General features: G+C 46.4%; 1 long non-coding RNA gene and 3 other non-coding genes across 4 annotated transcripts; all 4 read left to right on the plus strand.

Moving 5' to 3' along the window:
- The first annotated feature begins 1,407 nt into the window (after positions 1-1,407).
- TRNAY-GUA (transfer RNA tyrosine (anticodon GUA)) lies at positions 1,408-1,501 on the plus strand. Its single transcript has 2 exons — positions 1,408-1,444; positions 1,466-1,501. It is a non-coding gene; the product is annotated as a tRNA-Tyr (tRNA).
- Positions 1,502-3,247: 1,746 nt separating this feature from the next.
- On the plus strand, positions 3,248-4,418 carry LOC139364111 (uncharacterized). Its single transcript, XR_011625387.1, has 3 exons — positions 3,248-3,338; positions 3,615-3,804; positions 4,226-4,418. It is a non-coding gene; the product is annotated as an uncharacterized lncRNA (long non-coding RNA).
- Positions 3,908-4,000, plus strand: TRNAY-GUA (transfer RNA tyrosine (anticodon GUA)). Its single transcript has 2 exons — positions 3,908-3,944; positions 3,965-4,000. It is a non-coding gene; the product is annotated as a tRNA-Tyr (tRNA).
- A 2,868-nt stretch (positions 4,419-7,286) lies between the features above and the next one.
- TRNAY-GUA (transfer RNA tyrosine (anticodon GUA)) lies at positions 7,287-7,380 on the plus strand. Its single transcript has 2 exons — positions 7,287-7,323; positions 7,345-7,380. It is a non-coding gene; the product is annotated as a tRNA-Tyr (tRNA).
- Positions 7,381-12,506: the final 5,126 nt, after the last annotated feature.

Here is a 12,506-nt window from a genome sequence, read left to right on the forward strand (position 1 = left end):
TACCGGATGTGTCCTTGATAAGATGTGGCGGTACCAGGTTTTTTGGAACCTAGGCTTGGTGCTTTGAGGGAAAAAACAGAGGTGGGCCATTGAGTGGTGTTTGGTCATCAGCAACAGCAAAAGTGTGGGTGATCCCTGACCCTGACTTTTCCCCTATAAACTCAATAAAGGGTGGGTCTTTTAGGTTCGGCTTGCTGTGCCACCAGTGCCTGTTTCACTGTTTGTGTGGGTGATGAGTGGTCTTGAGATAGTGGACACACACCATACGGGATATGAAACCTTTGTAACAATTTGGGGCCTAGGTAAGGGGTCCAAAGCTCGCCTGTGTTTCTATCAGCCCCTTTTTCTTTCTACTTTAGAAAGCAGCAGCCTCCGGGAAAGGATTCTTGGTCAGTTTGCAGAGGAGTGGATCGAAGCTTTTATGCTGGCCCTTGGGGTTAGAGGTAGTGGGTATCACATGGTGATCTCTGAGTCCCTGGCCCTGGTCTCTCCCCACATATCCCTTTCTTTTATTTATTTATTTATTTTTTTCATGGTCTCTGTCGCCCAGGCTGGAGTGCAGTGGCAAGATCACAGCTCACTGTAGCCTCAAACCCCTGGGCTCGAATGATCCTCCCACATCAGCCTGCTGAGTGGCTAGGACCGAAGGTGCAGGCCACCGCACCCGGATATGTTTTAAAAGTTTTTCTGTAAAGACGGCTTCTCCCTATGTTGCCCAGGCTGATCTTGAAGTCCTGGGCTCAGGCGCCCCTCCCGCCTTGGCCCGCTAAATTGTTGGGATTATGGCGCCAGCCACCACGCCGGCCTCCACCTATCCTCCTGCATTTCCTCCCTGTCTTCCCATTGTGCCTCAATACGCCAAAAAGTGAGCATAGAACACTGGGTAGAAGGGCTGAGTACATCGAGAGGAGTGTGTTTGAGGTGGTGGGAAGTAGAGGCCAGGCTGTTAGGGCAGTGCCCCCTTAGGGTCTTCCATCAGACCCTAACGCTAGGTTAGGGGTTGGAAGCTGCTTACACCACGCCCATGCGGGTTCTCCACTTTCCTCCACCAGTGTCCCCTCCTTCACTGGACCCACCCATCAGTCTCACCAACTCCTCTGCCCTCGCAGTCTTACCTCTGGCCACTAAGCGCTGTCATCTTCACAAGTAGAGCGATGCAGAGGGAGAAGAAGGCCACAAGTGAGAGCTCCTCCTCGTGGATCGTGGCTATCAGCGCCCAAGAGACGCCAGGCACCACCCCCGCCCAGAGGATTTGCTCCATCCGGAAAGGGGCGCGGTGGAGACCGGCACAGTTCTCTTCCAAGCCGGGTTCCAATTAACTTAGCGAGTATTGGATCTCCGGCGGTTCAGGGACTTGGCTTCCTCCATTTGCAGAAAGTCCAGTGAGTCAGCCTGAACGGCGTGCACCCTTCGATAGCTCAGCTGGTAGAGCGGAGGACTGTAGACTGTAGAAAAATTTGTGGACATCCTTAGGTCGCTGGTTCGATTCCGGCTCGAAGGAAGTGCTTGACTCTTTTGTGCACAATGCTGCCTGGCTGCATCTGTTCCCGGTCAAAGACCTTGCAGCCTTTGCAGCCTTCCAGTCATAACACTTTCCCACGGAAAACCCAGCAAAATCCTGCCTTTCCTGATCACACTCCTGGGAACCTCCTCATTCTTCCCGAATCCTCTCTTCAGCGCAAAACAGTACCCCTTGCCTTGTGACCCAGCCAAACCCCAATTCGTGCCCCCACCATCCTATGCCTTTCCACTTGTATTTACGAACTGCCCACCCATCCCCCTGTCCCAAATCCCTCAAGCTTCACCTTTCCTGAGCCTTCACAACTTTTTATGTTGCTACAGCCAAGTTTGGCTACTGCTGGAAAAGTAAGGATATCTAATAGTCAGTTCAGAGTCTGGAAAAACACCTGCACCAAGTGCCCTGCCTACTTCCGAGGGTAAGGGAAAGGGAAGGGGAGTACCAAAAAAGTGCAGACTTCAAAACAGCTTCAGTGATCCTGGAGAGTTACGGGCTATTGGGTCCATGGCACGGAGCAGACGTAAAGCTTGAGTGACAGCTGTCATTATACAGAGACACATGAATTTGCCTGCTTAGACAGGCCACTGTCTTGTGGGTCTGAGCAGTTTGGAGCATTTGCTCTGGGACCTAGAGGCACAGTTGGGTTCTCCTACTCCCAAGAAAAATGTGCTGAGGTCCAGTCAGAGAGAATGGAGTCAGAAATGAACTGAACTTTATCAACCAAGTGAAGCTTCACCTCTGGGGAGTTGGAGTGGGTTTGGTGGCGTATGTGGCAGAGAAGAAAGCCCATGAGCATCCTTTGGTCTCACTGCATAATCTTGGAAAAAGCTTCCAGACGTTTGATGTAAAGATGCAGCCTATCAGAGAGCACCCCAAACTGAATGGCCCAGGAAAGCATGGCCTTCTGAAGCCTGCTTGGGACTGGCTTGCCCCATCCACTACCTGCTGGGTCCACAGGAACTGTTTAATTGTGCCTCTCAAACTAGATACTGCACATATTACTGCACATATCTTTTTCACGTGGAAAGCAGCTCCTGGTATCCCGACACCGTGTATTCTCTCCCACGTCACCCCGACTGTGTCAACCTTTCCTTCTTTTTTGGTGTCACCAGTGCTCTGGGATGATTCTATGGCTCTGGAGCCACACAGAGATCCCAGCCTCCAATGACACCAAAGGCAAAGACCAGCTAACAAGGAGGGACCAAAAGTAGCACCTCAGGCCTTCATTGGATATATTCCTGATGGGGCATGGAGTCACCAGATCCCTTGGAACCTTTGCTCAGTACTTTGGGGGAAAACCAGAGGCGAACCAACAAATGGGTTTGGTAGCCAGCACAAGTGAGAGTGAACCCTGGTGCCCACTCTTCCCAGTTGTGCCATGGCAGAGAGTAGCAGGAGGTCTGTGAGGATCTGACCCTCACCCTTGGAGATCCACACCCACTTGCCATAAGACAGGAAGTGGACATAAACTCAGTGGAGGCTAGGTTCCTTGGGTGTGGCTTCCTGTGCTCCTCTAGGTGTTCTGCTGCAGGGTGAGTGTCTCAGTAGCCTTGGAGTGGTGGGCACACGCCAGATGGGATCTGAAACTTTTGTCAAAGATGTGGGGTCAGGATAAGGAGTCCAAAGCTCACACTTCTGTCCTTTACCTGGCTTCTTGTTTTTCAAGGAAACCCACAGAACTTTGCCTTATTTCAGAAATCGGCAGCTTCTGACTGGAATTCTTGGCCTGTTTGCAGAAGAGGGTATCTCACATGTGCATCTGCAAGCCTGGGAGAGATTTCCTCACCTCACTTCCCAGTGCACTTCAATGCGCCAAAATGTGAGCATAGACTCCTGTGAGGAGAAGGGCGGGGCGCCTGGGGAGGAGGGCCCTGTGTGTGTGGTGGGGGAGGGAGTAGAGAGATCAGACTGTTACGGGCAGCGCCCATTAGAGACCTGCACCAGACCCTGAGGTTGGGCTGGAGTTGTCAGCTGCCTATCCAGCGCCCATTAGGGTTTTCCTCCTTTCCTCCTCCAGCGTTCTCTCCCCGACTAGACCCACCCAACCACTTCGCCAATCCCTGTGCCCTCACCGACTCACCTCATTTTCTCTCAGGTCACGGGGGACTGTCATCCTCACCTGTAGAAAGGGGGATACTCAGGGACAGGAAGGCTGTCACAGATGAGAGCTCCTCCTCGTGGATGGTGGCTATCAGAGCCCGAGAGACGCCAGGCATCCTCGCCCAGAGGATTTGCTCTGCCCCGAAAGGGGCACGGTGGCGACCCGCGCAGAGTTCTCTTCCAAGGTGGGTCCCAACCAATCCAACTCATATTGGACCTCGAGCATTCCAGGGAGGTGGCTTCCTCTGTTTGCAGAAAGTCTAATGACTCAGGTTTGACAGCACGCACCCTTCGATAGCTCAGCTGGTAGAGCGGAGGACTGTAGATTGTACAGACATTGTGGACATCCTTAGGTCGCTGGTTCGATTCCGGCTCGAAGGAAGTGCCTGACACTTTTGCACGCAATGCTGCCTGGCCGCACTTCTGCATGGTTAAAAGCCCTGCAGCCTCCAAGTAGTAACCACACTCTCCCGGGCAAAACACCCACAAAGCCTTTCCTGATCACCTAGCTTCCCACGCCTTGCTTCTGCTTTGTGACCCCACCAATCCTTCTATTCGTGCCATCCCTCACTTCCCCATCCTGTGCTCTTTCGCTTTTATTCACAGACTGCTCTCGGGCTTGAGCATCGCTGCTGGCTGCTGGCTGTGACAACACCGCTGTGCTCAGTTTTGACAGAGCTCTCCTGACCAGGTGGGCAAAACCTGGAAGGTCAAGTTCCCTGGAGAACATCAAGCTTACTTGACAAGGGTGTAAAGTGGGGATAACCATGATATCTTCCGTGAAAACTCACCCTCTCACTCTCATCCGTCTCAGGCTCTTTATCACTGCGTTGAGATCCGACAGTCTCATGTCTGTCTCTGTCTCATTCTCTTTCTCTCTTTCACAGTTTCTCTGTCCCTGTATATTTCTCTTTGTCCCTGTGTCTCTGCCTCCCTCTCTCTCTCCCCTGACCCCTCAGCCAGCCCCTCTCATTCTCCTTTGCTGGAAATGTATAGACTTAGACAGGCATAAAGAAAATATTCATTCCCACTTTGCTGTGTCCTACTTTGGGGAGACAGCTGTCACCCTGAGAATTTCCTGATCGTAAGAACTTCCATTAGCAAGGTCAGGTTGCCCTTTAGGTTGAGGACAAGATGAGTCTATCCCCTATCCCCACAGCTTTTCCCAAATCCCTCAAGCCTCACTTTTTCTGAGCTTCACAACTTTTCATGCTGCTACAGCCGAGTTTGGCCCCTGCTGGAAAAGCAAGGACCTAATATTCAGTTCAAAGCCATCAAAAACACCTGTGTCGAGTGCCCTGCTACTTGAGATGGTAAGGGAGACAGAAGGGGAGTACAAAAGTGCAAGCTCGAAAAGAGCTTCAGTGATCCTGGAGAGTTAGGGGCTGTTGGGTCCATGGCAGGGTGCAGAAGTAAAGCTTGAGTGACAGCTGTCATTATACAGAGGCACACGAATTCGCTGCCTTAGGCCACCGCCTGGTGGGTCTGAGCAGTTTGGAGCTTTGGGCCTAGAGGCACAGATGGACTCTACCCTCACCCCGAAGAAAAACATGCTGAGGCCCAATCAGAGAGAATGAAGCAGGAAATGGACTTAGGTTTTCTCCAACGAAGAGGGGCTTCACCTCCAGGGAGATGGAGTGGGTTCTATGGGCATGAGGCGGAGAAGAAGGCCAACAAACGATACTTGGTCTCATCTCACCATCTCGGAAAAAAACTCCAGAGATTTGATGCACGCATGCAACCTATCACAGAGAGCACCCCAAGCCAAACAGCCCATGGGAACGTGCCCCTCTGAAGCCCTCTGGGGACTGAGACACCGACTTCCACTACCTGCTATGGCCACAAGAGCTGTTTCATTGCGGGTCTCAAACTGAAGACTACACATGTCTTCCTCTCCTGGGAAGCAGCTCCTCCTCTCCCCCCACCTCCCTATTTCCCCCAACATTTCCCTGGCTTTGTCAGCCTTTCCCGCTTGTCATTGCTAACAGAAGGAGGCTGAGCTATGGCATCGCCAGTGCCCAGGATGATTCTATGGCTTTGGAGCCACAGAGAGATCCCTGCCTCCAATGACACCAAAGGCAGAGACCAACGAACACAGACCAAATGTAGTACCTTTGTCCCTTACTGGATAAGTTCATGATGGGATATAGAGACCCCAGGCTCTTTGGAACCTCTGTTTAGTGCTTTGGTGGGAAAATCAGAGGTGAGCCAGCTTTGGTGGCCAACACAAGCAAGGTTGAAACCTGGGTACCACCTCTTCCTGTTTGAGCCATGACAGAGAGTAGCTGGGTTCTGTGAGCATCTGACCCTTGCCCTCAGAGATCCAGACCCACTTGCCATAAGACGAGGAGTGGACTTAAAATCAATGGTGGCTAGGTCCCTTGGATGTGGCTTGCTGCACCTCCACTAGGTGTTCAGCTGAGGAGTGGGTGTCCCAGTGGTCTTGGGGTAGTGGCACACACCAGATCAGATCTGAAACCTTTGTCAAAGACATGGCATCAGGGTAAGCAGTCCAAAACTGACACTCCTGTCTTCTACTTCACCCACCCTCCAATTTTTTTTTTTTTTTTTTTTTTTTTTTTTTTTTTTTGAGACAGGGTCTCTTCTGTCACCCAGGCTAGAGTTCAGGGGCATAATCATAGCTCACTGTAGCCTTGAACTCCTGGCCTCAAGCAATCCTCCCACCTCAGCCTCCCAAGTAGCTGGGACTACAGGCTCGTGCTACCACACCTGGCTAATTTTTGTAATTTTTGTAAAGATAAGATTTTGCCATGTTGTGCAGGCTGGTCCTTGTCCCTTTGCTTTTTCAGACCCCACAGAGCCTTGTCCTACTTTTACAAGTTGCAACTGGCAAAATATTTCTGGTCGGTTTGCAGAGGAGGCAAGCCAACCCCCAGACTGGCCCGGAGGGAGGAGGGGTATCACCTGTGCCTCTGCAATCCCTGGGAGGGGTCTCCTCACCTAATTCTATTTGTTCTTTCCCTCACTTCCCAGTACACCTCAACGGGCCAAAAAGTGAACATAGGATACTGTGGGTAGAAGGGAGAAAATGCATCAGGAGGAGGAACGGGGGTTGGGGGTTAAGGGGGTGGGAGAGCAGTGGAAGGTGAAGGGAGGTCAGAGCGTTAGGGAACGGCCTCATAACCGGCCGCCACCAGACTCTGCGGCTTGCCTAGGGTTGGAAGCCTTCTACCAGTGTCCATTCCAGTTCTCCTGCTTTCTCCTCCAGCAACCCTTCCCTCACCGGACCCCCGCACCCTGCAGCCACCTCGGCGGGTTGGCCCTCTGCCTCTCACCCTCTCACCTTTTTTTTTTTTTTTTTTTGCTACTGAAGTCTGTCATCTTCACCTGTAGAAAGGGAGATGCACAGGAGTAAGACGATAACAAGTGAGAGCACACTCCCACCACCACCCCCTCTCCCCCTTCCCGCCCGCCCCCTATCCGGCCCGCCCCTCATGGATAGTTGTTATTGATGCCGGGGGAAGCCAGTCAACCACACCCAGAGGATTTTGTTCCGCCGCAAAAGGGGCGCGGTGGCGATCGGCGCAGGGTTATCTCTGCAAGGCGAGTTCCAACCAACTTAAAGCTTTTTGGACGACTACAGTTGCAAGGATTTGGCTTCTTGCATTTGCTGAAAGATCAATGACCTAACCGCAGAGGTGTGCGCCCTTCGATAGCTCAGCTGGTAGAGCGGAGGACTGTAGCCTGTGGAAACATCTGTGGACATCCTTAGGTCGCTGGTTCGATTCCGGCTCGAAGGAAGTACTTTATGCTTTTGCGCACGCACGCACCAAAACTACCAGGCTGCATCTCTGCCAGGTCAAAGGCTCTGCCAACCAGCATCGACACTCTCCCAGCTGAAACCCAGCAAGGCTTCCCACAGCCTATTTTGTGGCCTTGGGAGTCTGCTCATTTTTCCTGCAGTCCAGAGACATGTACCCGTCAGCACCATAGTGCCCGTTGCTTCTGTCTTGTGAGCCAGCCAGTTCTCTTAATCAGCACCCCACCGCACCTCACTCTTTCACTTTTGTCATGGACTGCTTTAGGGTTTGAGCACTGCTCAACTAGAGTGAAAAGTCTTAGTTCACTCTAAGCTGTGATGGAAGGCAGCTTAGTAAATAGGGGAGGTTTTCTGGGAAAGCCTATGCTTATCAAAGTTGAGTCAATTGAGTTTTAGATCAGGAGTAGGAGTAGATCTGTGGTCAGAGAAGTAGGGTGGACACAGAAAAGTCTGAGCAAATAAACAGAAACCTGAAGAGTGTTGATTGTGCGTGTAACTAACTATATATAGTATCATTAGAACATACACACAAGTCCAAGAGTATCAGGAAATGAGGATTTTAAAAGTTGTGCATGGAATTTTTTTCTGTCATTACATCCCTGGAGTTTCAATTGCTACTCACTCCAGAAACAGAGAAGATTGCCCTACATCTATTTGAGTTCTCATAGACAGGGCACTGTAGCTATGAAACTTTATATATATGTATATGTATACATTTATGCACACCTATGTCTGTGTATATATATGTATATATATACACATACGTATACGTATATATGTATACGTATACATATATGTGTGTGTATATGTATATATTATAATATATATATTATTCCCCAGAGCGACAAGCAGGAGAAAAAGTATATAATGTTCATGTTCTTCCGCATTCACCTCCACTCACTTCATTTCCAGTCCCATTGCCATTGCCTCTGCACATGCTTTGTGCAGCTGCCTGGCTTGGGTCAGCTGACAAATGAAGGCATGACAGATGCCAAGGGAGAAAAATCTTGTGTTGAATGTCTGCTTTTCCTGCTTTTCAGATTTGGCAGGAATGGGGAATTGGGAAATCTTCGTTCAAGATCTCTAAAAATTGTCTTCTCTCTTTTTCAAACTTTATCATATTGTCTCTTTACTAACTGGGTGTCCTTTTCCAGCAAGTACTACTCTTAGCTGGGGTCCTGATGCTTAGATCAATATCAGTTCCTATGTGGAACAGCCTCAGTGATAATTAAATGGTATGAACAGACTGTATGTATTATTTTCTACCTTTAAATAGTGGGATTAATTAGAAACCAAGGCTTTTGTCACTCTCCCCTACCTCTCCACTCAGACTAATATCAGCAATCAAGAAGGATGTGGTCCAACACTGGTAAAATGACTGTTTATATGTGAAATACATGAGCAAGAAACATAAGACCTGACCTCAAATTGCAACATATTCTGAACTATGTTGGGTAAAAGGACAGTGGATAAGTGTTAGATTATTTTTCAGGTGGAAGCCAAGAGGTGTAATCCTTTCAGGTCTACCCTTTGCCTTCCGATCCCACAGTATATACAAACTGAAATACCTTGAGACATTCTGAGGCAGTCTCCTTGTTTAAATATCAGAGTCTCCTCAAGTCAAAATTATTGAGCACTTTAAAGATAAACATTCTCTAAAAGAGGAGACAGTGGGGTCATAGAGGCTGGTAGCCAAAATAACATGGTGTCTCAGCCGCCTCAGGATCTGAAGGCACTCCTTTTTTTTTTCTTTTTTTTTTAAATAAGGCAGAAGAACAGCGTCTGAGAAGCCATGCCTAGGAGAAAAGCCTTAAAAGCAAGCAGTTTCTTACTAGGCATAGCTCCTTGTTTTCTCATGTTGCAGCCTCATGGTCTTTCAGATAATAAGGCATGAATTTGGTCACAAAAGAAAAGGGCAAGTGAGTTCCTGCCTCTGTCTTATAGCATGACCCCATCATGGGAGGTCCACACTGTCCCAGAAGATGTATTCTTTTTACAGGCTTTCATATTTTACTGAAAATGTTGGAGAGCCAGAAATGGCACCTCTGAAGTAACCAGCTTAATCAATTTCATTTTCCCCACTCCCACTCAGACTCTTTTACTCAGCCAAAATGTACCATGTTTCCTGGGCTTACGAATGCAAGATGATAACAGGGTGCTTACTCTGCTTTGATCTCTCTGCCTCCTCTTTTGTCAGTCTTCTCATTCTCTGTTACTCAAGGCAGGATCATCTTTTACCAGAACCTTTTCATAACTCCCAAGTCTTAATCTGGTTCTCTTCCTCTTTGTCTCTGATACTCCCTGATTGCTATATCTTCCCACCTATCACTCTATACTGATATTACGTGTTAATATCTCTATCAGGAGTGAGCTCCTTGAAATCTGGGACAATGTCATATTCATTTTGGTATCATAAGTACCTTGCACAGTACCTTGCACAGAGTAGGCACCTGGAATATGATTATTTACCGGCCATGAGGTGTTTCAACATCAGCTCAAGAAAGATGAGAGCTCTGAATAAATCATTGCATCCTGGGATTATGTGGAATCTGTAGATCAAGTTGGGAAGAACTGACATCGGAACAATAATCTTTCTATTCATGAACAAAATATCTCTTCATTTATTTATATCTTTATACTTCTTTCATCAGCATTTTATAGTTTTTCTCATATAAATCTTGTACATATTCCATTAGAATTACACCCAAGTATTTTATTTTTTGGTGCTGATGTAAATTGCTTTATGATTTAAATTTCAAGTTCCGATTGTTCATTGCTGGTATATGGGAAAGCAGTTGACGTCTGTTTATTAACCTTTTATCCTGAAACCCTGCTATAATCACTCACTAGTTACAAGAGGGGTTTTTTTGGTCAATTCTTTCAGATTTTCTATAGACAGTCATGCCATTGGCAAACAAAGACAGTTTTATTTCTTCCTTCCCAATCAGCATGCCTTTTATTTTATTTTCTTGACTGATTATACTAATCAGGATTCCAGTAAGATGTTGAATAGAAGTGGTAAACTGGGGACATCCTTGTCTTGTGCCTATCTTAGCAGGAAAGCATTTAATTTCTCACCAATAAGTATGATGTTAGCTGAAGGGTTTTTGTAAGTGTTCTTTACCAAGTTGAGGAAATTCCTCTCTATTCTGGTTTTCTAAAAGTTTTCTTTAAGAATACGTGTTAGCTTTTGTCAAGTGCTTTTTCACTATCAATTGATATGATTACATAGTTTTTCTTCTTTAACCTGCTGAAGTGATGGATTATGTTGATTTTTGAATATTGAGCCAGACTTTCATAGCTGCAATAAATCGTTCTTGGATGTAATGTGTATTTTTGTTTTATACATTGTTAAATTTGATTTGTCAATATGTTGTTGAGGATTTTTGTATCTATATTTGTGAGATATATGGATCTGTAATTTTCTTTTCTTGTTATGTCTTTAGTTTTGATATTAGAGTAAAGCTGGCCTCATAGAGTAAGTTAGAAAGTGTTCCTCCTGCTTCTAATTTCTGTAAGAGATTGTAAAGAATTTGCATCATTTCTTATATGTTTGATGGAGCTTATCAGTGGACTCATATGGGTCTGTTGCTTTCTGCTTTAGAAGATTATAAATTGCTGATTCACTTTCATTCATACATACAGGCCTATTCACATGATCTATTTCTCCTTATGTGAGTTTTTGTAGTGTGTCTTTCAAGGAGGTGGCCTATTTCACCTAAGTTATCAAATTTATGGGCATAAAGTTGTTTATAATATTTATTTATTCTTTTAAAGTCCGTAGGGCAAGTAGTGATTCCCCACTTTTATTTCTGATATTAGTAATTTGTGCCTTTTCTCTCTTTTTTCAGTTAACCTGTCTAGAGATTTATAAATTTTATTGACCATTTCAAAAAACCATCCTTTGTTTTCATTAATTTTTTTCTATTATTTTCCTGTTTTCCGTTTCATTGACTTCCTCTCTAATTTTTATTATTAGTTTTCTTCTTGTTTGAATTTAATTTTTGTTCTTCTTTCTCTAGCTTGCTTTCTTTTTTTTTTTTTTTCCAAGACATGGTCTCACCCTGTTGCCCAGGTTGGAGTGCAGTGGTGTAATCACAGCTCATTGCAACCACAACCTCCTAGGCTCAAGTGATCTTCCTGCCTCAGTCTCCCAAGTAGGTGGGACTACAGGTGTGCACCACCATACCTGGGTAATTTATTATTTATTTATTGTAGAGATGGGGCTCACTATGTTACCCAAGCTGGTCTCAAACTCTTGGGCTCAGGAAATCCTCCCTCCTTGACCTCCCAAAGTGCTGGGATTATATGTGTGAGCCACCATGCTTGGCCTTTTCTCTAGTTTTCTAAGGTGGAAGCTTAAATCATTAAATCATTGATTCTAGATCTTTCTTATTTCCTGATATATACACTCAGTGCTATAAATTTCTCTCTAAGCACTGCTTTTACTGCACTCCACAAATTTGATAAGTTGTATTTTTATTTATATTTAGTCCAAATATTGAGACTTCTTTTTTGACCCATGTGTTACTTAGAAGTGTGTTGTTTAATGTAAGAATAGTTGGATTTTCTGTTACTGATTTCTTCTGTTATTGATTTCTAGTTTAATTTCATTGTGGTCTGAGAACACATCCTGTTATGATTTCTATTCACTTAAAATATTTCATGTGTGTTTGATGACCCAGAATGTCTATTTTGGTGAATGTCCCATGTGAGCTTGAGAGTAATGTATAGTCTGCTGTGGTTATATAAAGTTATCTATAAATGTGCATATAAATCCAGTTGATTGATGGTGCTATTGAGTTCAAGTATGCCCTTACTAATTTTTTTTTTTTTTTTTTTTTTTTTTTTGAGACGGAGTCTTGCTCTGTCGCCGGGGCTGGAGTACAGTGGCCGGATCTCAGCTCACTGCAAGCTCCGCCTCCCGGGTTTACGCCATTCTCCTGCCTCAGCCTCCCAAGTAGCTGGGACTACAGGCGCCCGTCACCTCGCCCGGCTAGTTTTTTGTATTTTTTTAGTAGAGAAGGGGTTTCACCGTGTTAGCCAGGATGGTCTCGATCTCCTGACCTCGTGATCCGCCCGTCTCGGCCTCCCAAAGTGCTGGGA

Source organism: Macaca nemestrina, chromosome 7, assembly GCF_043159975.1.
Source record: "Macaca nemestrina isolate mMacNem1 chromosome 7, mMacNem.hap1, whole genome shotgun sequence".
Lineage (NCBI taxonomy): Eukaryota > Metazoa > Chordata > Mammalia > Primates > Cercopithecidae > Macaca > Macaca nemestrina.